This window comes from Rhea pennata, chromosome 2, assembly GCF_028389875.1.
Source record: "Rhea pennata isolate bPtePen1 chromosome 2, bPtePen1.pri, whole genome shotgun sequence".
NCBI lineage: Eukaryota > Metazoa > Chordata > Aves > Rheiformes > Rheidae > Rhea > Rhea pennata.
Genome location: NC_084664.1, coordinates 77,987,621 through 78,011,499, shown reverse-complemented (window position 1 = coordinate 78,011,499; position 23,879 = coordinate 77,987,621).

Sequence of the window (23,879 nt, the reverse complement as noted above, 5' to 3'; positions counted from 1 at the left end):
AATACTATTTTTGAGATGGTGAATGTTTTTCTGAAAGACTGCTATACAGCAGCATTTATAGAGCTGAAGAAAGTAAGGACAGCACAAAGCTTGTTCTTCTTTGCATATGAATCATTTTAAAGATCCTTCAAAAAGGTGACTTGTGCTGCTGATGAATTTATAGTACATTCTGTAATGTTTCTGGTGTTTTAATCTTCATCTTTCTTATATAGAAGAATAAAAATGGGCTTGTAATTTAAGGCCTGACCATTTTTCCATTCAAACCTTTTGAAGCTTGAAATGTGTACTCAATTTTTGGTATTACGTAAATATGAATTTCAAATATTGCCCAAAACATAGCAAATGTTTAAAGCAATACTACCTCTCCTTTAATTTTTTTCAATACTCTTTATGAGGTAGATTTTCTCCTTTATGAAAACTTTTGTTCTGTTGTTTTGAAACAGTCGTTAATAGCTTCAATGGAACATCGTGGAAATATCTGTTACCTTGTAAATTCTGTTGTTGCTTTACTTTTTTTTTTCCTTCTCCCCTCTTGTAAGCATCTGGGATGTCTCCTGCTCTCTGACAGAATGGGAGTGCTATTGCTTGCTAGCAAACGTACTTATGTGTTAAATATTTGCGTCCCTCTACAGTTTTTCTTATTACTTTCTAGAAATGAGGTTTATAGGTAAAATTGTTTTATGATGCAAAAAGGTGTCATAAAGAGGCTTATGCTGTTACTTGTAGATGTAGGCTAGCTTGTGGTAGAAGCTCCAGGGAATTCCTTCAGCCATCCTGCTGGCAGGTCATGTTTCAATCTTTCCTATTGTCATACCTGTATGGAGCCGTTTTTTTCAACCTTTTTGAGTAGGAATATATTTGCTTTTTATTGCAACTGGATTTCAGTGGACTAATATTGTAATGAAGCTGGATCTGTTTGAGGTAAACATAAGTTACAAGAGGAGCCTGTAGCTAGCTTGAAGCTAGTAAGTCTCCCAGTATTTCACCTCTTGGCACACTGGGTATACCAGCGATGAGCTCAACCACTGAGTTAATCTCTAACCTTTTGCAAGAAATAACAAACAAAAGCAGCACAATCATAAATACACTTCAGCTGTATCTTCATTTGCAGAGTGGCATACAACCAAGGCCCTCTCAGTATATGTTTAGAAAATCATGTACTGTAGATTCATTAACTGTTCCATATAAGAAAGAGCATATGCAGGAATGCAGATGGAGTAACAGACTGTAATGTTAATTTATCAATCACGGAAGCAATCAAACATAGTGGGGGCTTTTTATTTTGTACTGCATCAGTGTTTTGACATCTCTATTTAGATCACACCCTTGTTGATCTAGCACTGTCCAAAACATACTCACAGATGGTCCTTACAATGAAGAGTTCAGAAACCTAGCTAACAGGAGTGGTGAAGGGAAAACAAGTTTAGAGGGGTTGAAATTAGGTCAGGTAAAAGCCTGAAAGCAGGATCTTGGTTGTCTCTGAGAACAAGCAGCCTTTTCCATCCTGCTCAAGCAAATACTTGGCTCTTGTTATATTGCTATCAGCGCCTGGATGGTAAAAACTCACTTTTGCTTGACTCTATATGACACTTTCCCAGAGTAGGTAATAACATGCTGTATGTCATCCAAAAGGCTCTTTTCCAAAACAGCAAATAACGGTGCTCTACTTGTGTGTCTTTCTGAAAATGAATATTTACTCATAAGTAAAAGGTGAATCATTTGGAGGAGGGAAAGAAAGGGGAACAAGTTAAACTATATTGGTTCACTCCAGAGCTTTTAATATGATACATCAGAAAGGGCCTTTTTTGAGATTATTTTTCTTGACTTTTTTTTTTTTTTTTTAGAAAAAGAAACAAAAACAAGAAACAAACCAAATAAGGGGTGCCAGTGGGGATAGATGGTTGAGAACATGGGCTTTCTTTGGCCTGGCTCAGTGGATCAGAAGGTAATTGTAGATTCCCCACCCAACTTCGATAGGCAATGTCACCTATAGCGGGTATTTCAGGCCACTGTCAGCTTCAGTGAGGATCTGAGGAATAAAAATTTCTGCTTCCTTACAACATACAGAAATAAAATGGAAAAAAACAGGGGTAGAGGAGGAAAAATATTTCTAGGCTAGCACAGATACTCAGAATAACTGCTCCTCCAACAAAAAAGGACAGTCTATTTTTTCAGAATCAAAATATCAAGAATGTTATTACAAAACAATAAAATAAACTTTGTTGTGCGTAGTAAAGGCAGTCGCCTTTGTTTCATGAATTGAAAGCAAAGTAAAATACTTTGAGTATAGATATTGGCTTTGGTGATGATGGGAGCATATAATGATAGTTTTGACTGTATTACAGGTTATCTTTAATTTTCTGAAATAGTTTACAGATAGTAAACATAAATAGATTTTTCACTGTATATTAAAACACAACACTAATTTTAAGAAATAAAATTTATTACATGTTAATTCCATGAAAAGTAAGTTGCAACTCTTGTAGCTGATGCTATTTCACTTAAAAACAAACAAAAATTTTGCTGTTTTTATTAAAAAATAATTTTTACAACTTCAAACCATTTATGCGCTTGCAGTCACCCTTTAAAGCATGGTATATAAATACTTCACAAATGTCCACTGAATTTTAGAATATCTGCACTCTAATCTAAATATCTGTCCCAAAAGCATATATCTAAAGTGATTGCCCTTCACATTTTCATGTAATTCTGTTCAAGGAGATGCTCAAAGCAATTCTGTTTTTGCTCTCCATTTTTCCTTTCTGTGGTCAGATTACAGTCAGTAAGACTTGCATATTTTGTGCACCACTTACACTTCAAAAGGTAAATACAAGGCAATGATGATGATATTTCCTAAAGATGCAATCTGAGGAGAAATTCCAGTTTAAAAATTTCTCTGAATTTCTCTTTTCTGCTCAGAGAATGTATAGTCTTTTTATTATTATTATTTTATTTTATTTTCCCCCCCTTCCATCCTACTAGACTGTTGCAGAGTTGGGCACCCTCCCCTGACATCACTCAATCTTTACTCTTGTGCGCTTCATTCCAGGCTTCATGTGCTTGTGTTTTCAGCCACTGGCTTGCTAGCTTTGGATGTGGTGGGTTTTTTTTCTTTTTTTTTTGTTGTTTTTTTTTCTGAGTTGCAGCATAGACTATTCCTGGTGAAAGATAACTAGAGTTCACTCCTCACAACCATGAGAACGTGTAATTCTGTGGCATCTCATTACTCTGTGACTACAAAGACGTCTTAGGTTGGTTCAAATCATGATTTTCTTTTATTCCAGTGTGGACTCCGTTACTGAAGCAAGAATGTGGCTGATCAAATGCTGATAAGTATCTGGCTTGTGCTTTAGAACTACCATGTAGACAACAGTATGTTTGTCCACTGGAGAGTGGACAAGGAATCTCTATTAATCCCCTTCAAGATTTTTATCACCATTTGTCATCGTGGTACCTGTGCATCTGCTAAGTAAAAAATTACACTTTTGTATAGTTTTAGGGGATTTAAAGTCTATAATAATTATTTTTGAAAGGTCATGACAATCAGGGGAGGTTCCTGAGGACTGGAAGAAAGCAAGCATCACCCCTATCTTCAAGAAGGGCAAGATGGATGATCCAGGGAACTACTATGGCCAGTCAGCCTTGCCAGGATACCCGGAAAGATGAGGGAGCTAATCCTCCTGAAAGCTATTTTCAAACATATGAAGGATAAGAAGGTGGCTGGGAATAGTCAACATGGATTTATGAAGGATAAATCATGCATGACCAACCTGCTAGCCTTTTAGGATGAGATGACTGGCTTGTTGAATGGAGAGCAAGGGATGTTGTTTATGTCAGCTTCAGTAAGGCTTTTGACAGAGTCTCCCACAACATCATTATAGACAAACTGATGAAGTATAGGATGGATGATGAGGTAGACTGAAAACTGGCTGAACTGCCAGGCTCAAAGAATTATGGTCAACATCATGAGCTCCAGCTGGAGGCCAGTCCCTAGTAGTGTACCCCAAGGGTTGATACTGGGCCCAATGCTGCTTACTGTTTTTCATTTTCATTAAGGAATGACATGATGGGACAGAATTGCACCCTCAGCAAGTTTGCTGATGATACAAAATTGAGAGGAGCGGTTTGTGTACTAGAGTTGTGCTGCCATTCAGAGGGACCTCGACAGAGTGGAGAATTGGCCAACATGAATCTCATGAAGTTCAACAAAGCCCTGTACTTATGGGGAGGAATAAAGCAGTGCAGGTTGGGACTGATCTGCTGGAAAGCAGCTTTGCTGACAGTAGCCTGGGGCTCCTGATGAACAACCAGTTGAACATGAGCCAGCAACATGCCCTTGTGACAAGGAAGGCCAACAGCATCCTGGGCTGCGTTAGGAAGAATATTGCCAGCAGGGCAGGGAGGTGATCCTTTTGATTCCCATCCACTTAGCCCTGGTGAGGCCACACCTGGAGTGCTGGGTCCAGTGTTGGGTTCCCCAGTACAAGGGTGAGAGAGTTCAGACTGTTTAGCCTGAAGAAGGCTCAGTGGAGATCTTACCAGTGTGTATAAATACCTGATGTGAGGGTGTAAAAAGACAAGGCCAGGTTTTTCTCAGTGGTGCCCAGTAACAGGACAAGTGGCAGTGATCACAAATTGAAATACAGGCAACTCCATTTAAAAATAAGAAGACTTTATAGCTGTAAGGATTATTGAACACTGGAATAGATTACTTGGACAGGTTGTGGAGCCTTGATCTGTGGAGATATTCAGAAACTTTCTGGACACCATCCTTAACAGCCTGCTTTTGTTGACTCTGCTTTCACCATGGTTTTCGTGGGACATTCATATTAGTATCATAATTTATGGTAGAATGCCTTTCTCAGTAGGGAGAGATGTTGAGATTCTTGTTTGTTTGTTTTAAGGCAGAGGGCCACATTTCTAGATAAGCAATTCACAACTGTTCTTTGTCTTCTCCTTTGACATTTGCTATCTCAGAGAAATTCAGATATCGGTGAGCTCTACTCATTCCATATTAAATAACAGTTAAACTGAAGTTAATAGGGCTTGACCTGGCAAAGGAAGTTGTTTGAGACCAGGGAAGGCACTTGAGCATGGGCGCAATGTTCCCTCTGACACTTGCTTTCAACATGGTAGGCAACTGCTTTTTCTGTTAACTAGTGTCTGTAAGTGGTCTTCAGATTCAGCACTGGCTGCGTTAATCATCCCAAGGATATTGGATGCATTGGTTGCTGTGCTTTGTCCTGTCCTGTGTGCAGAAAAAGTTTCTTAGCAAGTAAATGGTGACTGAATGTCCTGATGCTACCTGAGAGCTTACATATCATATGATCATATACCTGCAATGAGAAGTGTGTCTGGGTAGCATAATTCAGCCTTACCCAAGACCAGTTCCTCTACATGCAAGAATTAGTCTCTTGAAAATCAAAATTCATAACAAATAGAGCTGAATCCCTGAGGACCCATCATCAAGAGATTTCAAGAGTCTCATTACAGTTTTCTCTGAATCAGACATGGTATGATTTTTGTTAGCAGTTGGTCTCCATTTGATTTCACCAACCTCTGATCTAGCCATCTACTTAGAATAAAGTGATGTCAGTGTCTCAAATTACTCCAGTACTGGAGCTGGAGAACAAAATAAAGAATGTTCACATTTTTCTATTATTACTGTAATACCCTGGACACTCTAATCAACATGATTTTGATTTTCTGTCTTAGCAAAAGCAAGTAAGAGATGTTTGCAGCTTGTAGAAGACAAGTAGTTTCTGTGTGAGTGGGCAAGCATTGGACTGATGACTTGTATTTTTAGGCTGTCCTAAGAATAAATACTTTAAATACACATTTTTGTGATAGGAGTGAAGAACTGCAATTTTAATATTCAGATTGTATTTTTTTTCCCTTCCATAATGAAGCAGCTTAACTGAGCTCTTGTTTTCTGCTGGGTTTTGAGGAAGTTGCTTCAATCCATGTAAGTATTTGAAAGACCTTGTATTTTCAGTCTTGTGGGGTGACAGTAGCATAAAATTAATGTCTAATGTTTAAGCACATTTGTCTTGGATCTGAGGAGCATATGAGGATATGGACAGATGTTTCCCCATTATATAAGAAGTTGCATTCTAACATCAAATTCATCAAAAAGATCAGAAGGTATGGAGAAATAGTTCTGTAATAGAAAGTTTTTCCCTTCCATACTTCACATGCCCAGTGGTTGGTGGGAGGAAGGGGCAGGACAAAAGATGACAGTGATTGTATTTATGGAACATGAATAAAATTTGAATTCTATTCATGAAAAGTTTGGCAAGTAAGGTTTGGAGTATTATTTTAGTGTTGCATGGATGGATGATCAGTTGTTAATTATTATTCTAGCTGCCTTTGGTTTTGTTTTATTTATTCATAAGCTAAGTATAACACTGAAGTTTCTAATGCTCCAAAGTTATGTAGTAGAAATTTGATTCCTCTGTCTTTTAGTAGTAGAGCATTAGTTGTGCAATATTTGTTGTTGTTCTTCCTGTAGATCCAGCAGTCCTAGGCTAATTAAATGAGGCAAGCAATCTAATCAGGCACAATGAAAACAGAATTGTACCTGTATTGTATGTGTGGGTTTTTTTTCTCCTTCTAAAATGAACTTTTTAATATCAGCTTGTGTTTATTTCAGGCTTGAATTTTGGATTTTAGTTTCAGATTTTGTGAAAATTATAATTATCTCTGTCTTCTAAATTGTTTCCCTGTAGGAGCAAAACCTCTAGAGGGTGCCAAAAACTTGTTTTTGGTCAAAGAAACTGTTAGGTCTTGAAGTACTAATGACAGAAGTGAAGAGGTGCAGAACTGCAGGTCAAATTTTAGTTCCTGAAAGCTCTTCCCGTTCAGATGCCTTCGAAATGACTGGGAACCAAAATTGCTACTTGTTACTCTTGCTATTCTGTGATGATAAGTTTTATGTACTAGGGCAAAAACTTATGACTACTAACAGGATGCTTTTGGTGTTTTGGGATTTTTTTTTTTAATACATTTACTCTTTATTCATGACTTCTACTTATTGGGAGAATACATGATGTACCTAATGTCAGACAGAGTATACAGTAATCATGAAGATGTTATATCAGAAGCACTGGGTTTTAGAGGGAAAGTAATTGCTTCTGCTGCACTTTCTTATAGGCTTGAATTTGCTTTATTTTTCATCACCCTCTATAGAGATATGCCAAAAATTAGTGTATTCACGTATTTGAAAAGTATTTCTAAGCATTCTTCTGTACTGTAGCCTTGCACGAAACTTCCGTGAGACTTAGAAGTGATTGTAGGCAGTAATGAAACATATCTTTAAAAGTAAGATGGTGTATCCAAGATGGAGTCGTGATTAGAAATTAGAGAAGAAGGTTCTTAGGGGTTTTGTAGGTATTTGGAAGCTTCTGTTGTGAGATATAACTGAGGTTTTATACTTGACTTAGGACCATTTCTCCTGCACGCACATATAAGGTATGGGAAACCTTCATAATCGAGTCAACATAATCAAAGCCTTTTTCTATTTACTTTCAAAATTCTGTTGACATAAATGGTCTATTTACATAAGTAAAACCAGTGAGGTTTACCCTGAACTGTATGATCTGAAGAATTTGATAATTTACATGTATTAACAGAGCATTTATAGTGGATCATGGTGAAGATCAATATTTAATCTACAGAAACTGTGCTGTTTAGATTAGAAAGGACTTTAAGAACATTGCAAAAGTTAAGTGGCTGAAAAACTTGCATTTGTCTTTTTTTTTTTAAAAAAAAAAAAAAGTGTGTCGTCAACATGTAGTCTTAGTTGGTGATGCTCCTTTTGAATGGAGTACTGAGCAGACACAGTGAAAATGGTGTGAGAAGGTTAGGTAAAGTCAAAGAGTGTCCCAGTAAATACAAATTTGTTAGTATATGAAGAATAGTAGCAATATTAAACACAATCAACTATCAAAATGTTAAGATAGCTTTATTTATGTAGTCAATTTTGGGAGTGCATAGTAAATCTGCTGTCCTTTCTAGGAAGGAGGAAAAGCTTGGAAAAAAAGGTAGAGGGATGTGTCTGTCCCAGGCAAAATCAGCATAGCATGCACTGGATTAAAAACTAGTTGACTGATCTGAAAATAGCTCTAAGTCTGAGGACCCTTATCCTACAATGTAATCAGCTGCAACACTGCAGATGTATTCAGAAAAGACTTACAGGTGTGAATCATGATCTAGAAACATACTCAGGGAAGATGATAAAGGAGCTAAGGCTATCTTCTTTTGCCAGCTGAAGGGGGCAGCCTGGGTGAGGTCTGCAAGTACCTCACAGGAAAGTGATTTCTGGTGGAGGGCTTTTTAATTTAGAGGTCATTTTGTTAGTAATATGTATTTGATGTCACCAAACAAGCTTCAGGAACATGGAGAAAAAGGAGTTGGTATGTCAAACTGTGCATTTTTGTAATAAGTGTTTGTGACTATTTTCTAAAATAATTCAGCTACTTCTGTTAGGTAGCTCTAAAATGCCTTTCTGTTCCAACACTTAAGCAACTCTGCACCTTCATATAAGAATTATTCTATTTGATGCATTCCTGTCATGATCATTTCACAAGTTATTTCTAAACTTGACTTTTACAATCAATACAGGTTTAGTAAGTAGTTTAGTATTTGACAGTATCTGACTAGACAAGTAATTAAAATGATACATGACACTTGATTAGTCAATAGTATAAAGAACAATTAGTATTATGAGGTTTAAGCGCCTCCATGCATCAACAGAATACAGGGTTTGAACAGTCTTAAAGTATGATGGTACATGGTTTTAAAATTTAGAAGTAAGTGTGCCGCTTCTGTAGCTATTGCTGTCTATCTAACTGCCACTTCTTATACTTAATTTAGGCTTCACAGGAGTGCTAATTAAACTTCATTAGCTATAAGTCTCTTAACTATGTTATGAGGAACGAGAGCTTTTGTTTATGTTTCAAGGAAAAAAAAGAAAAAGGAGAAAGTGGATTGATGTTTCCAGGTCTATTTTCTCTAAATCCACTACTTAAGAAATAAGGATCACTTTCTAAGGTTGCAGTGAAAACTACAGGAAGCTTTTATAAAATCCAGCTGTCATGAACTAATTTTCCTTTCTAAGCCTGTAAGTATTTCATATTGTAGACCACTTGGTTTTTATTTCTTGGATATAGAGAATTATATTTAGGGTAACTTGTGACATTTTTGATACACAGAGATATTTATTATCAATAGGAATTGAAAGCTCTCTTTGTTATGATGTTCTGCCACATTCATCTAGTGTTAATTCCTTATGTCCTTATGCCGTTCTACCCTTGGTGGTGCTAAGTAATAAGTATTTTTTTTTCCGAATATTTTCTAGTCCATTTCTCAGTGTGAGAATTCTTTTTTTCCTTGTGTTTATTTTTTTTTTTCTGTAATACCGCTTGATAAATTAAGGGGACAGGTGTTAAGTCATCAAGGTTTATTAGTAGCCGGTGTGGAGACAGTGAGGGTGAAGTTTCATGGCCAGGCAATGGTGATCTGAGTTCCCTTTGTGCTGGAAGACATTATTTTAGTTTTCTTTCTCCTAGACTCATATTCCTGCCACTTTTGTGCTCTATTGAACTTTGGTGGTGGTGGCTTTGTTGGTTTTCTGGCTGAAAACAAATGTAACAAGGGGAAAAAAATAAATCAGTTCATAGATTTGGCTCCTTCTGAACTGGTCGCAGAACCATACTCTGAGACTTAAATATGTAGAATCCAATTCAAAAGGTGGGCCTCAAAAACCAATAATTAAATATGGGAGATAATTGTAGTAAACTTGATTTATACTCACTCTTTCTAAAACATTGCAGACTACTTACCAAAAGGTTATTTTGCACAGAAGATGGTTAATTATTTCTGTTAGTAATAGGATGGTAAGAGGTGTGTATAGTGTAAGGAAATGTCTATACAGTGTCTTATCACACTTAAGATGGAGGAATTAGAGTAAATCATGAAAAAGATATCTTGCCAAAGGAAATATCTGTGGAAATTCAATAAAATGCTAATATTTAGAGGTGCTTCTTCAAGGATTACAGTACCTATAGTAAATAGTGGGGAACTTGTCAAATAATGTGATTTGGTGAATTTTAGTGTTGTATTTTATTGCTTTCTAAAATCAAGGCAATCTGCGGGCCTTTTGAGTGCCTCCGTCCAACTCATTTCAAGAGAGCACATTATTCTTTTGACTTTTTCTCAGAAATAAAATGTCGATTACTGATTTTACTGTCTCTGAAAAGTAGTGACTGATGTGACCTAAGAACCTACAAATGGTGTAGAAATTTTTTGTTATATCATGATATGTAGTTTAAGGTAATTGTTTTAAGAGCATAATGACCAGAATTGACATTTTCCTGTGGTTTTCAATCATCTATACTTGTAAATTGAAATGGATCAGATAATAATGAGGCCCCACTATTTTTTCCTCAGTTATAATAGTGACACTGCTCTTCATGAGATGTAGGAGTTCAAAAACAGAATGTCTCGTAACTAATTGAGAAACGCACGTGCAACTGGAAGATGATTCTTGTGCTTATTTTTATACTCAATATTTTAACAGCTGCATATTTCAATTATGTATGGCTAATTAGAAGCCTGGATTAAAGACAGGGTTTTTAAAAGTACGTTGAACTACTTGTCAGAAGAATAAAGTTTTTGCTCTGGACTTTTTCTTCCATATTGTAGACAGTATTTCAGCACATGAGTGCTCTATATTTGCCTGGAAAGATTTTTCATTGTCTTCAGTTATGTTAGGATTACTCAGGTGCTTAAGATCAGAGTCCTTTTTCCCCATCCCTCCCCTGGTTGCAAATATAACCCTGTAATCATTCTGTTTGGAGATGCAAACTGTTGGCTTCTTGGCACTTTTTCTAACTTGAAAGTAGACCTTTTATCTGTGGATGTTTTTTGTAATATATGAGCACGCAAATGTTTGTTTCAGAGAATTTTACAAGAGACCGTGGCTGTGGTTTCCTCTTGCTTGTTTTAGGCAAAAGTCAGGTGTTAATGTGCACTGTTGTGTGAGGTGCTCTGCTGCTGGTGGACCCTGAGCAGCTATCTGTAACTAGAAAGTCAAAGTCTCTTCTCTCTGTTGCCTCTTGCTTTATTCTCTGAGGCCTTTGGGTAAAGCATGCAAGCTTCTCGCTTAAGCTGTGGATAAAACTATAAAGTCATTTAAGCAGCATGTAGCTATTGCTGAGCAAGTTTGTGCTTTTTCAGGAAAGACGTGGCTTTTATGCCGCTGTTGAGCTCGATGGTCTGGATGGGATATGTCTTCTGAAATGTGCAAGGACCAGCTTCGGTGCGGTCTAGATCCAGAACTGTCACTTTCAGGGGGAAGCTGCCATTGAAGATAAGCCTTCCGGAAGGGGGAACTGAAGATGCTCGCTTGATTTATACAAATCATGCTTGAAAGAGCAATTGCAGTGTCAGGTGAAATAAATAGCATTATGTAAGGGGTCTTGAAACATCCCCAAGCTGAAGTAATCAGGACAAGACTCGGTCCAGTTTGCTGATGGTTTGCCTTCTGCATCCTTCCTTACAGTAAATCTAAAGTTCCCTTTGACTTTAACAGAGGAGTCAGTGGATTTACTGATTAACTGATAATATTACAATACTAGTTTTATTTCAGAGTGAAGTGATGTTTCAAACAGTTTTAAACAAACAAAATATGTGTCTTCCAAAAATACCCATGTGAAGTATGAGATGTTAAGCTGTGTTGGAAAACTTTTATTACAGCATCAAGGTATTACATCAAGATACTTAACAGGGAACTGGTGACTTGTGTTAACATGTGAAACTATTTTGGCAGTGCTCAGAAATTATAATACAAGTTTAGTAAGAAGCGTATTAGATACCATCAAAGGTCTTTTGAATTCTCTTCAGGTTGTTTAAATGAGCAAGTTCTTAGTTATAAAGAAATATCTATTAATGTAATGTGTTTGACTATTAGCAGAGTTCAAAACAGTTCAAAAGGACATAATAGATCTTTTTTCTTCTCTTTTTGGGGAGGGCTCAGTCTAATAAAGACTATTTTTGTCTTCAGACAAATTAATGCTCATGTCCTTATTACCAAAAACACCTAATTACACATAGGTGATCATGGTATGCAATTACAGAGTCATCACTTTTTTAAGCAAGCCATATTAAGACTCTCTTCTTTGAATGTATTAAGAACGGGCAAAATAACTCACAAAAAATGCCACTGAACTGCTCAGGAGAATAGGACAACGAAAACATAGATTCAGACTTGACTTGAAATGACATTGGTAGAACTTTGTTTTCAATTTTAGAATCCCATTTATATAAATGTGCACTCTTCTATGCACAGATATCCATTGATTTCAATAAGGAAACTGGATAAACAAGGATAGAATCATGTTCACAAGCAATAATATCCTTTTACATTTAACATAAAATAAAGCCTCTCCCAGATGTTTCAAAGAAATTTTTTTTGATTCTGTTCTTGATGTGGATAATTAAAAGCTTGTTCACTTAGAAAACAGGAAAGAATACATGTTTTACAGTGCTTTCATTGTGTATAGCCAGATGTCACATTATCACACAGCATTATTTGAGATTAATAGTGCTTTGTCTGTCTCCCAGATATATGCTAAACACCTGCTGGATTAATATCTGTCTAGGTCATTGTTATAGTGAGTCTGTTCCTAAGTGTGTCCTGTAAAAGAGTATCTTTTATAAAATAAACTCCTTCATTTCATTTTCACTGCTTCTCTTTCTCGGTTTGCTGGATTAAATACTGATCTGTGGAATGAGAAGGCTTCTTGTGTTTTCAAGCCCGATTTTGTGATGGATGTAAGAGTAGAAGCCTTCTACTGGTTTGACCACAGTTTCCATGCTGATAAGGACAGGGGCATAGAGGATGATGGTAACAGATCTCTGCCTCTTACATCTGCTAGTGCTACCAGAAAAGCAGAGAGGTGTAAACTTCATTTACTCTGCCGTAACCCTCGATGTGATGGGTTTTGTCATCCATTTAGCTCATGAATAAGTGTACTGCTTGTTTCTGCTGCTCTTCACAGGTTTTTGCCAACAGCAGGGCTGTGAATTAAGTAATTCGTGCTAGGTGTCACAAATCCCCACTGGGCTTTCAGTGGCAGTGGTAAGCAGCAATAACATGGTCTTGTTTTTGCTCTACTTTAAGAAGCCTTTGTATAACTGTAGATTAATTGGGATTTCTGTCTGCTGACCTGGGCTGGATGCTGGGCCAGCATTTTACAGCACTTTGCATTATGAAGTTTAGGTTTACTTGCTATGAAAGTGTTTTATCTGTGATTCCTAACAAGAGGAGGACTGCCTCTATTGGTAGGACTTCTTCTAGTAGACACTTTGGGATTTAGTTTGAGATTTAGTCAGGAAAAGGCTAGTCCTGCAAATTAGCCACATTTACTTCATCTAAATGCTCTTACTGATGTCACTTTTTCAAGTAGTTAGGGGATATGTTCTGATATTAGTCCACGGAAAAGGGCAACTTAGACTTGACAAGGACAGTTATCCTTGTCAAAAAAATCACTGAGACTGAGTGCAGCCTTTTTTGTCCATGTTGAAGACAATCTGGCTGTTGCATCTGAGCCCATCATGTCATGATGGCATGACAGGCTGTATGATCTCCTATGTATGATATCACCATAATTGCTGCTGGTTTAGGTCTTCCATGTCTGACTTCCCAAGATTTCAAGACACGTTGCATCTGTGTCCTGATCTCATGGCTTCTCCTTGCAGCGTGTTTCATTCCTCAGTGGGAATAAATCACAGAAGAAGCCAGCTCTGCAGGACTTTTGCTTCTGTTAGTGGATGTTGTGCTATACAGTGGCATCATTGTTTTAAAGATTTTTGAAGTGTTCTGTGGTGATTGGTCAAAAATCATTGCCTTAACTGTTTCAAGAAATGGTCCGTTTCAGACTCTCTGAAGAACACCTTTAGTTTTCACGCGTCATAAACCTGAATGTATTCAACCTGACTCTTGCAAAGTACTTCAACTATATGTGGTAAGAAAGTCTTATGGAAAGTATTTTGTTTTCCCACAGTGGCCTACATTTTCTTGGTAATGCTTCTGTTGAAGCCAATCCCTGTCTGGGGGCTTGATCACAATGTACATTCAAGTAATGAAGGAGGAAGAATTTTTAGTTCAGCATGAAGTTATAGAAGAAAATGCATAAATCTCAGATTCTGCAGCACTACATAAAGATATAATCTTATTTTCTATATTGTGAGATCTGCTGAGCTGTGATATTCCTGCAAAGTTGTGTCTGTTTTGTTTTTAATGCCTTAGTTTAATGTTCGAACCCCAGATAATTGCCTTTCCGATAAAACAACTGGTCTGATGATGGTAGATGGAATGAAAGATGCACGTGCATATCTGAGCTGCACGGATAGATCTGCTTATCTCCTTCTGTAAAAATTCTTTGAAAATTAGGTATTTGCTCTAGCTGACAAAGCTGACATTTATTGTTGTTACTATGTAGTTTAATGAGTTTGTTTATTAATTTTATTATGTGATTGAGGCTGCTTCTGGTACCTACAATTAGATAGGAACTGAAGTTGCCAAAAATCTGTTCTTATTGCAGCTGCTTCCACTTCATGAAGATATGGAGTATATTTCTTCAGTCTCAGACGGGTGGATCTGTGATGTAGGAAAAACATTTGCAGATAAACACCAACTATTTGTCATTTGCATCCAGTTCAGACACTGTTCAGAAGTCAGTTAAAATTAGTCAAAATTAGTTCCTAAATGATAAATTAAAATGTGTCCTTTCGTTTAATGTCATATTTATCTTGAAGTTTGAGGAAGAGTGTGAAGTTGCATGTTACTACAGAACTTTAGCAAGCTATTAAAGCAAATTTTTGTGATAGTGCCAAGCTATTTTGGTGTGCGTAGAGTAAACTTGTGAGGTTCAAATGTCAATATGAATTTGAATAAATTTGCTCATTCTCAATCTTTAACCTTTAATAAATTGAAATGATCTTTAACAGTTGTTAACTTATATTTCATCAAATTTATATATTAGTAGTACTGAAAAGGAATTTAAATTTGTATTAGGCCAAACTATTGAGATGTGGAGTTTCTGAAACTTGTATAAAAATTAAAATGAAAAGAGCTGCCAGGACTCATCAAAGCAATGAATGCATGACATAGCTCATCAATGCAGCTAGGAGCCTTAGCTAAAATCATCGAGCAAAGGTCAGCTATCTGTTTCAATGTTTTGCTGGGCTTTTTGCTTCTGTGAGAAGCTTGAGTTTCTGCTGTTGGTGTGAAATTATACCCCTTCCATATCTTCAACAGAAATGTTGAATACAAATCCAAACTCACTAATACTTTGAAGGCTTATGTGAACAACAGCTTATGTGAAGCCCAGGCTCTCTGCTGGGCCTACTGGTTGTGCTATGTTTCACTCTCAGTACAAAATGTTCTCGTATTGAGAAATTATTTGTTTTTTTTTTTTTTTTTTTGTCATTCTAAAGGATGCAGATATTCAGTATAAGTTGTGTTCTTTGTACTTGTATCCCATGGGAAATGAAACAGCATGTGTGCTTGGACCGAAAAGAAACATGCTTCTTGCCTGCCTAGCCTGACTGATCCCCTTCGTCCATGCTCTCTTCAGGACACGATAAAGTGAGCTTTTCTCTCAACCAGTAGTCTAAATCTGTGAAATTTCTATCAGGTGTTTTAGATCACTGCCAATTTTTGGAAGAATTGTGGCTCCTGTGATTAACTTTCCCCTTGCACATTCTATACTTCCAAATGTGTGGATGAATGGAGTAATGTTGCTGATTTGGGAATGCTGGATTCTGTTGATGGTAGAGATTCTCTGTGTGTGCAATTCTAACACATCCAGAGTAAATCAGACTTGTTTAAAGTATACTCTCATCTACAATCTACCCAGATTTGTTTGACTTGCTATTTAATCACACAGGATGAAGGTAGTAGGAAACATATGGAGTTAAAAGAATGTGACTATGTTGACTGCATAGTTTTGAGTTGACCAGTGCTTTGATGTACATCACCTTAAGCTTCTAATTCTTAGACCTTCTTCTCTTCTGAAGTCCACAGAGAAGACTGACTGACTTTTTAAATATGTATTAAAAAAAAAAAAAAAACTTTACTAGGCAGAGGGGCACTTAGTTTAAAAGTGATAGAGGAAGGCAGGAATAAAAAGGAATGAAGACTGTATATTACTTTCTTCCATCCAACTGTGTCCTGGCAGGGAGAGTCCTTATTGCCGGGCTTAGCTGTTGTAGCAGCAAAATTTCCCAATCCCATCTGACTTTTAGGAAGCTTTTTCTCTTGGGCTGGTGCCCTGCCTGGCTGCTTCAGTCTGCAGGTTCTAGCTCTCTTCTATGACTCTGTCCTGCAACATCCTGTGGACTCTTCCTGAAGATCTAGACACCTCTGCATGAACAGTCATGATAATGAACAAAACAAAAATGAAAAATCCTAGCAGACATACTCTTATCATGAGGGTGTTAAGTGTAGCGTACTAGTGACTGATAGCTCTAAATTGTCTGCATAATAAAGGATGTAAAGTGTCACTGCTGGACGAGCTCAGACAAGATGTTAGGAGGCTAAGGAAGGAACAAACAGTGTATATATATATTTAATCTACTATGAAATATTTTTAGTTTTGTTCTTTTTTAGTTCTTCAGCTATTTTGTAATCTTTGCAGCATTTTTTCATTTTCTTCAATATTTTGCCTGTGTTACCCTCTTCTTTCTGTTTGCAATTATCCATATCGTTTTATGGCACAGATTTATAATAAGTAAAGAACAGCTGATGATGATTCCTACCACCTGGAAATATTCCTACATCATTCAAGTGAAAAAGAGAGGTAGCAGAGGAGAGATAAGAGAAGTGACTGTATCTCCTGCCTGCTGATTTCTTGTTCCATTATGGGTGTTGCTATATTACACAAATGTTCAACTTCATCAGCTAGTACATGCACTGATTAGATGGTGTTTTCATTGTAGAGAATAACTTCAAAAAATGAATACTACCAAACAAATCATTGGCAAATAAGCCAGTGGGATGCTGTGGTATATAAACCGAAGGAACACTGTGATATGGGTATCACCAAGACACAGATTAATCTTTTGGCCTCTATTTAATCCTACCATGCTCACTTCTTAACTTTAAGTTTACATAATCCTGATTATAGTCTTGTTTAGAAGATGTATTGTGTTATTTTTAGAGTAATGATGATTTATGAACGTAAGTCATACAGCAAATATGAAAGCCTGTGAATTAGTTGATCTGTTACATGACCTGTGTACTAAATATCTTCTTCTTCATTTATTTTTGAAAAAACAGTAAAATAGAAACTACAAATTTTCTTATAACTATGCAAAACCTTTTAGGTTATAATGAAGGATTACAGCTGGTTGTGATTTTCATTACTGAGACATTAGTGAAAGATGCAACAGACAGCTTTTTTTTCATTTTCCTTGAAATAAGTGCTAAATAGTAGTTCTCTAGAAAGCCCTCAAACTACCCCTAAAGACTCCTAGTGAATGTTACTGGTATGACTGTATAACCTGAGCTTTGCTGGAAAATACTAGATGAGCTGTTCAAAACTGTTCAGAAGAGGAGAAGGTACAAATAGGGATTCTTTGATTCTCTTTATCTGTTATGGAGGGTAAATCAAATCAGATAAAAGAAATTTAGCTGAAATCTTTAAGATGGTTTAAGATTAAAAATACTTGTTACTGCTTATGTATCATAGTATTAAATTGAAAGCTTACAGGACTAATGATTTCAGGCTCTGATTTTTATTTATTTATTTTTTGGTTTGTTTTGCCTGGGTTTGTGTGGCTCCTCTCTCCACTCTGATTTATAGGCAGAATTGCTGGAGATCACAGAAAATGAATAAACTTATAGAACTAAAATTAAAGTAGTTTATTTCTTTTAAATTTATCCTAATAGAAGTGTATGCAGTTTCGTGGTAGTGTTTGAACAGTACAAACCACACACTTGAGCTGATTTAATGGCCAGGTCTGCATATATCTAGGGAAAAATGAGAAGTTGACTTATCCTGTTTCTCAGGATTGTATGTACTTTTATTTAGTTTCCTTAATAAACTGCAGTGTTTATTGAATATCTTTGGGGTTTCCTTTGTAATATTACTTATACTGTCACCGTGCCTAGGGCTTCATGGTAATAAATAAATGCATCAGTTTACACCACAAAGAACCAGTTCAGCTTCTGAATTTTCAAAAAACAAAACAAAACAAAAAAAATGTCTAGAGTTAGGCATCATAAATTTGCAGATGGTGCTAAAACCTGTGCTAATATAAAGCTGCTTTTACCTCTGTCCTGCATTTGGATCTTTACTATCTTAATGTGTGGTGAGAAGCTAAAGCAGTGAAATTAGTAGGCTGCTAGAGCTATGAGAGCAGTAAGAGTCAGCTTTGTGTGCATGGGACTTGTGGAAGTGTCTTGTTTCCTTTGTTGTACTGGACTGATATTATTATGAAATAAAGTAATGGATCTTAAAATATTGGTAGGCTCATTCTGGAGGTCATCTCCAAGCATATGGAGGATAAGAAGGTGAACAGGAGTAGTCAGGATGGATTCACAGATGGGAAGTCATGCTCCATCTACCCGGTAGCCTTCTCTGATGGAATAACTGGCAGTGATGATGAGGGGAAAGCAGTGGATGCTGTTTCCCTTGATTTCAGCAAGGTTTTTGATATTGTCTCCCATAACATCCTCAGAGGTAAGCTCAGGTAGTGCAGGCTGGAGGGGTGGACAGTGAGGTGGCTTAAGCAGTGGCTGAAAGGCAGAGCTCAGAGGGTTGTGATCAGTGGCACAGAGTCCAGTTGTGGCCTGTAGCTGGTGATGTCTGCCAGGGGTCAATCCTGGGCCCAATCCTGTTCAATTTCTTCATGAACGACCTGGAGGAAGGCACAGAGTGCCTCAGCAAGTTTGCTGATGATCCAAACCTGGAAGGCATGGCTGATAGAGCAGAGGGCTGTGCGGCCATTCAGAGGGACCTTGACAGCTGGAGAGCTGGGTGGAGAGGAACCTCATGCAGCTCAGCAAAGGGAAGCGTGCAGCCCTGCACCTGAGGAGGAATAACCCCATGCACCAGTACAGGCTGGGGGCTGACGTGCTGCAGGGAAGGGCCTGGGAGTGCTGGTGGACCGTGAGTTGACAGTGACCCAGCAATGTGCCTTTGTGGCAAGGGCAGTCAACAATATCCTGGGCTGGACTAGGCAGAGCAGTTGCCAGCAGGTCAAATGGTCGAGTCCAGCAGAAGCCTTGTCCCATTTTCCTCCTTGGAAGCTTGCTTGTGTAAGAGTGGCGTGCTGGCCTTGTACATGCTGGTCAGTGTGGGGTGTGTGTGGCTCCACGGGCTCCTTGGTGAGCCTCGTGCTGCAAGGTCTGAGAGAGGGCGAGTGATGTGCCAGGGCTTGGGCCTCCTGCGGTGGAAGGCCCTTGGGCCTTTCATGGAGGCTGAGGCCTTGAGTTTCCTCAGCTCCTGCCAGCATGTCCGGGGCAGGATGCTGCCTAAAGGCCTGGGAGTGGTTGTTCTTGCCCTGAGGTGCATCCCCAGCTTGCTTTTTGTTTGTTTGTTCGTTCCTTCCTTCTCGCTTGCTCTTGCTGGTGAGAGCTTTGATCTGAAGCAGTATTTGGGGAGGGAGGCCAGGAGCTGTGGGAGATGCTTGTTGCAGGCTCAGTGCTGGCTTGTTGGAAGACTTAGACAAGAGGAGGCCTTGTGGGGAGGGGCTGTTTTGCGAGGGGCAGCTATGGAGCTGGGAGATGCCTGTGGAGGGGCTGATGCCTTGCTGTGCACAAGATGCTTAGGCAAGCAGTGGCTTGCAGGAGTCATGGTGGTGTCGTTATTCTACTTGTGTTTGTCTTTCCTCAAAAGGTAAAATTAAATCTTTCCAGACTGAGTGGTGAATAATAAGTGAATGGTGTGTTATATGTACTTTCCCCAAAGCTGTTAAAATATAGCGCAGGTGTATGTGTTTGCATGGTGAAGAGATCTCAGAGGTTGACTGGATGCTCTAACGTAGCAATAGCATTAGAAAAGCAAATCTGCTTCAATGCCTGTGTAAGTCTTGTCTGCACCTAGACAGCACGTTATTTTGCATCGCAAATCAGTCTGGATAGGTAGAATTTGCTGAAGTAAGCAAGCAGTGGAAAATTTTTCTGTTATTGAAGTGGATTATGAGTTCATTTGATGTAAGAAAAATAGCATGAAATTAGGTTCCAGATAATTCCCTAAATATGTTAAAGAGTACTTTCACCAGCAGCCAACTGATCATCTGTTCGTCTAGTTGTCTGTTAATTTAGCTGATGGTGCGCAGGCTTGAAAATTCCTTCAATAGGAGCGAGATGCTTTTAAGTGATTCCATTGGTGATTCATTCTAATGATGCTGAACAAAAAATCAATGGTCTGAAAGTTGTCTGGTAGCCCATCCGGTAATATATTTGTTATGGAGATGTAAAGATTACAAGGTAAATGAATAATTAGTATGTTGGTAACCTTATGAAGTCTAAAGTTTGGGGTTTTTTGTTTACTTTATTTGCTTTTTTGGGGGGTATTCTCACTTTTCTGCCACAAATTAGTACCAGGCTTTATTTAAATTCCTTCAAAATAATATGTCCTAAAATATAAAAGGAAGTTATGTATTATTGTTCCAGGACTTTGAAAGAATCTGTGTGCTATTTTTGTTAAATCACAAAGGAGATTGGGAAAAGAAACCAAGACTAACGCTAAGTTGATCTATCATTTTCAGTATGAACAGAAAAGTTTTCTCTTAAGTTCCTTTTCTGCCAGTTGGCCCTGAACTGGGAGGGTTCACATTCTAGTGTTAGACTAAACTTAAAGTGAATGGCTAGTGATAGCTAGCATACCAATAGGACTATTAATAAATGAGATTTTATTTAGAACCACATGCAGAAAGCAAAACATACAACCTTAGAATTGGTAGTATTTACTTCTATTTTGTCTTTTTTTTTTTTTTTTTTAACTTGCTTTGATTCACTGAAAGCTTTTCTAGGCTAATTTGGTGACGTTCAAGGATAGCATGGAATTATCAAACTTTTTTTATTGTGGTAAAGGCTGAAAAAGCGTTTCAAAATACGCAAGGCATAGTATAGCCATATATAGTGAAGTGCTGATGAAAATGTGAAATTATATTCATCAGAGTGGGAAAACTCCCATAAACAAATATGCAGCTCCATGTACTGAACAATACTGGGGAAAAAACAAAAATGAGAAAAATGGCTTAGCATGTGTTTTACTCACTAAATTATGTGCAAAATGAGGCCCTGCTTTGGTTGAAAATGTGATACACAGCCAGACTTCAGCTTTCTACTTTATGTAGATGGAAGTCTATGTAGTTTTAAATTTAATTACTTTAGCTGAACTAAATATTACTGTGTGCTTTATTGCAATTTTACTAACCCAGGTACATCAAAATGTTGATGATCCTAAAATAAATTTGAATTTGGGAGAATACTTCTTCAAGAACAAGAATATAGTTTGGGGGCTTGTTTTTGTGAGACAAGAACAGCTTTGGCCCTTCTAGTTTGTGCATGAAGTTGTGCATCAAATACTACTTAAAATAAATCATGTCCCTTAGATGTTCAGAATATATGAATCCTTTGTGTTTATGGTATTGACACACTTGCAGACATACACACTGGTATCTTTAACTGTTTATCTGACTCTTGCTTCTGGTTCCTTCATATATCATCTTCTTTATTTTGTACGCTCTGGAGAATTAGTGCTGGAGACTGAAGAGTAGCCATATGCTCCACAGATACTGCCTTGATAATTCGTTCTGGGTTGTGTAGCTGGAGCTTTTATTCATCTGTTGAGTTCTTGGCATCTGAGTTTGGGTATACCAGGTGGCTGCGTGGGTTAAATTGTTTTCAGTGTTTATGCAAAACTCTTCAATTTATTTCTTTGTTAGTGTTCTCCCTTCTTGCTGGCTATCTATTTTGCTAAGCCATTTTATGAAGCTCTGAATAGCTGATGTGTCTGCAGAAGTGCAATGCTGTCGTAGTGTCTCTTACTACATGGTATCAGAATTCTTTCATTTATTCTTTAATTCTATGTTACAAAAGATGGATGTCTGTGCAGGCTTCTTTAATGTTGTGAATGTCAAGAGCTTTAATTATCTCTCAGACCTTTTTGCAAATAACAGTCTTTTTTTCTGACAGTGAAATGCTGGCAAATTTTATTTCATTTCATTTTTAAATGATCCAAGTGTTTATAAATTGCTGGAAACACAGTTGGTATTTTCAAAAAAGCAATTATCCTTTCCCTTTACTCTGTAAAACAAACAACAAATGCTATGAACCCTCTTCTTCTAAATCCTCCATTTGGCTGTTTTGAAATTACTGAAATGTAATTTATCACGGTCTTAAGCTTACAAATTTCTTATTTTTAAAAGCTGTGTGACAGCCATGTCCTGCTATTCAGACCTCACTTCAGGAGTGGTAACGTGCTACTTGCAGCAGAGTCGCTTTCACAGTATTCAGTGTTAGTGACTTTTGTTTCCTGGGGACTAATTAGGAGGAGGGAGCCAGGCTCCAGGGGGACTTCGCATATCTTCTTCAGGCGGCAGGGTGTCCCCTGTTGCTCAGATGCTCTTTGGTGTACCAGTATGGTCCATTACTTAATGCTCTTGCTTGCGCTAAAGAAACTTTAGAGCCTTATCAAGAATCTGTTCTCTATAGAGCTTTTTAATAGTAATATTTTTCATGAGGTGGTTGTTCAAAACTTACTCTGTTCTTGAATTTTCCTTGGGCCAGCTATTCAACTGCTATCCAAGGGCAGGAGAGAAAGTGTGAGAGATCGAAGGGAGAGAACATACGCAGCTGCAGTGCCAGAAATTAGGACGGAGTGGAATGATGTGGTCTGCACACCTTTAACTGCAGCCGATGCTGTACTGCTGTTCTGTTGCTTCAAGTACAGTATTTTTCCAAGGATGTATGTTGCCAGTATCGCGGAGGACATGCTCCTTCCCACACCACAGCGAGGTTTCAGCATGATTGTAGAGAGCGGTTTGGACCAACTGTGCTTGCCACCAAGCCTCTTTCCTGGAAACCAAGGCCAGCAGAAGTTGCTTAACCTTGGCAAGCCAGCGGCTAGAAGAGTGTCCCACGCCTGAATCCTGGAGAGAAACCACCACGTTATCTCCTTGCTCTATCATGGAGGTGTACGAAAAGAAGACTGAGAACGTTGTTTGTGCCACTAATTCTGATGTTAATTTATATATAAAGACAGAGACATTAGTATGGCATGTTTTGAAAATAAATAACCATAAAAGAAATGTTAATTTTGACCTTCAAAATGCAATGATAGTTTCCACACAAAATCTCTCTGCTCATTCTTAGAAAAGGCAGTTAAGGAAATTCTAGTCTGTTAAAGAGAACTCTCATCTTTAAATGCATCAGATTTTCATTTCACATAATTAGGGCAGCCCTCAAGAATCTCAGAGCCTGGAGGCAAGGGAGAAAGTCTGGAGAAAAGACGGCTTTCCTTTGGTTGAGGAAGATAGGATTAGAGACCATCTGGGCAGGCTAGACATCCACAAATCCATAGGCCAAGATGGGATGCACCCACGGTTACGGAGGGAGCTGACAGATGTTGTTGCCAGGCTGCTCTCCATCATCTTTGAAAGGTCCTGGAGAACTGGAGAGGTGCCTGAGGACTGGAAGAAAGCCAGTGTCACGCCAGTCTTCAGAAAGAGCAAGTAGGAGGACCCAGGCATCTCTAGGCCATTCAGCCTCACCTCCATCCCTGGAAAGGTGATGGAACAGCTCATTCTGGATGTCATCTCCAGACATATGGAGGAGAAGAAGGTGATCAGGAGTAGCCAGC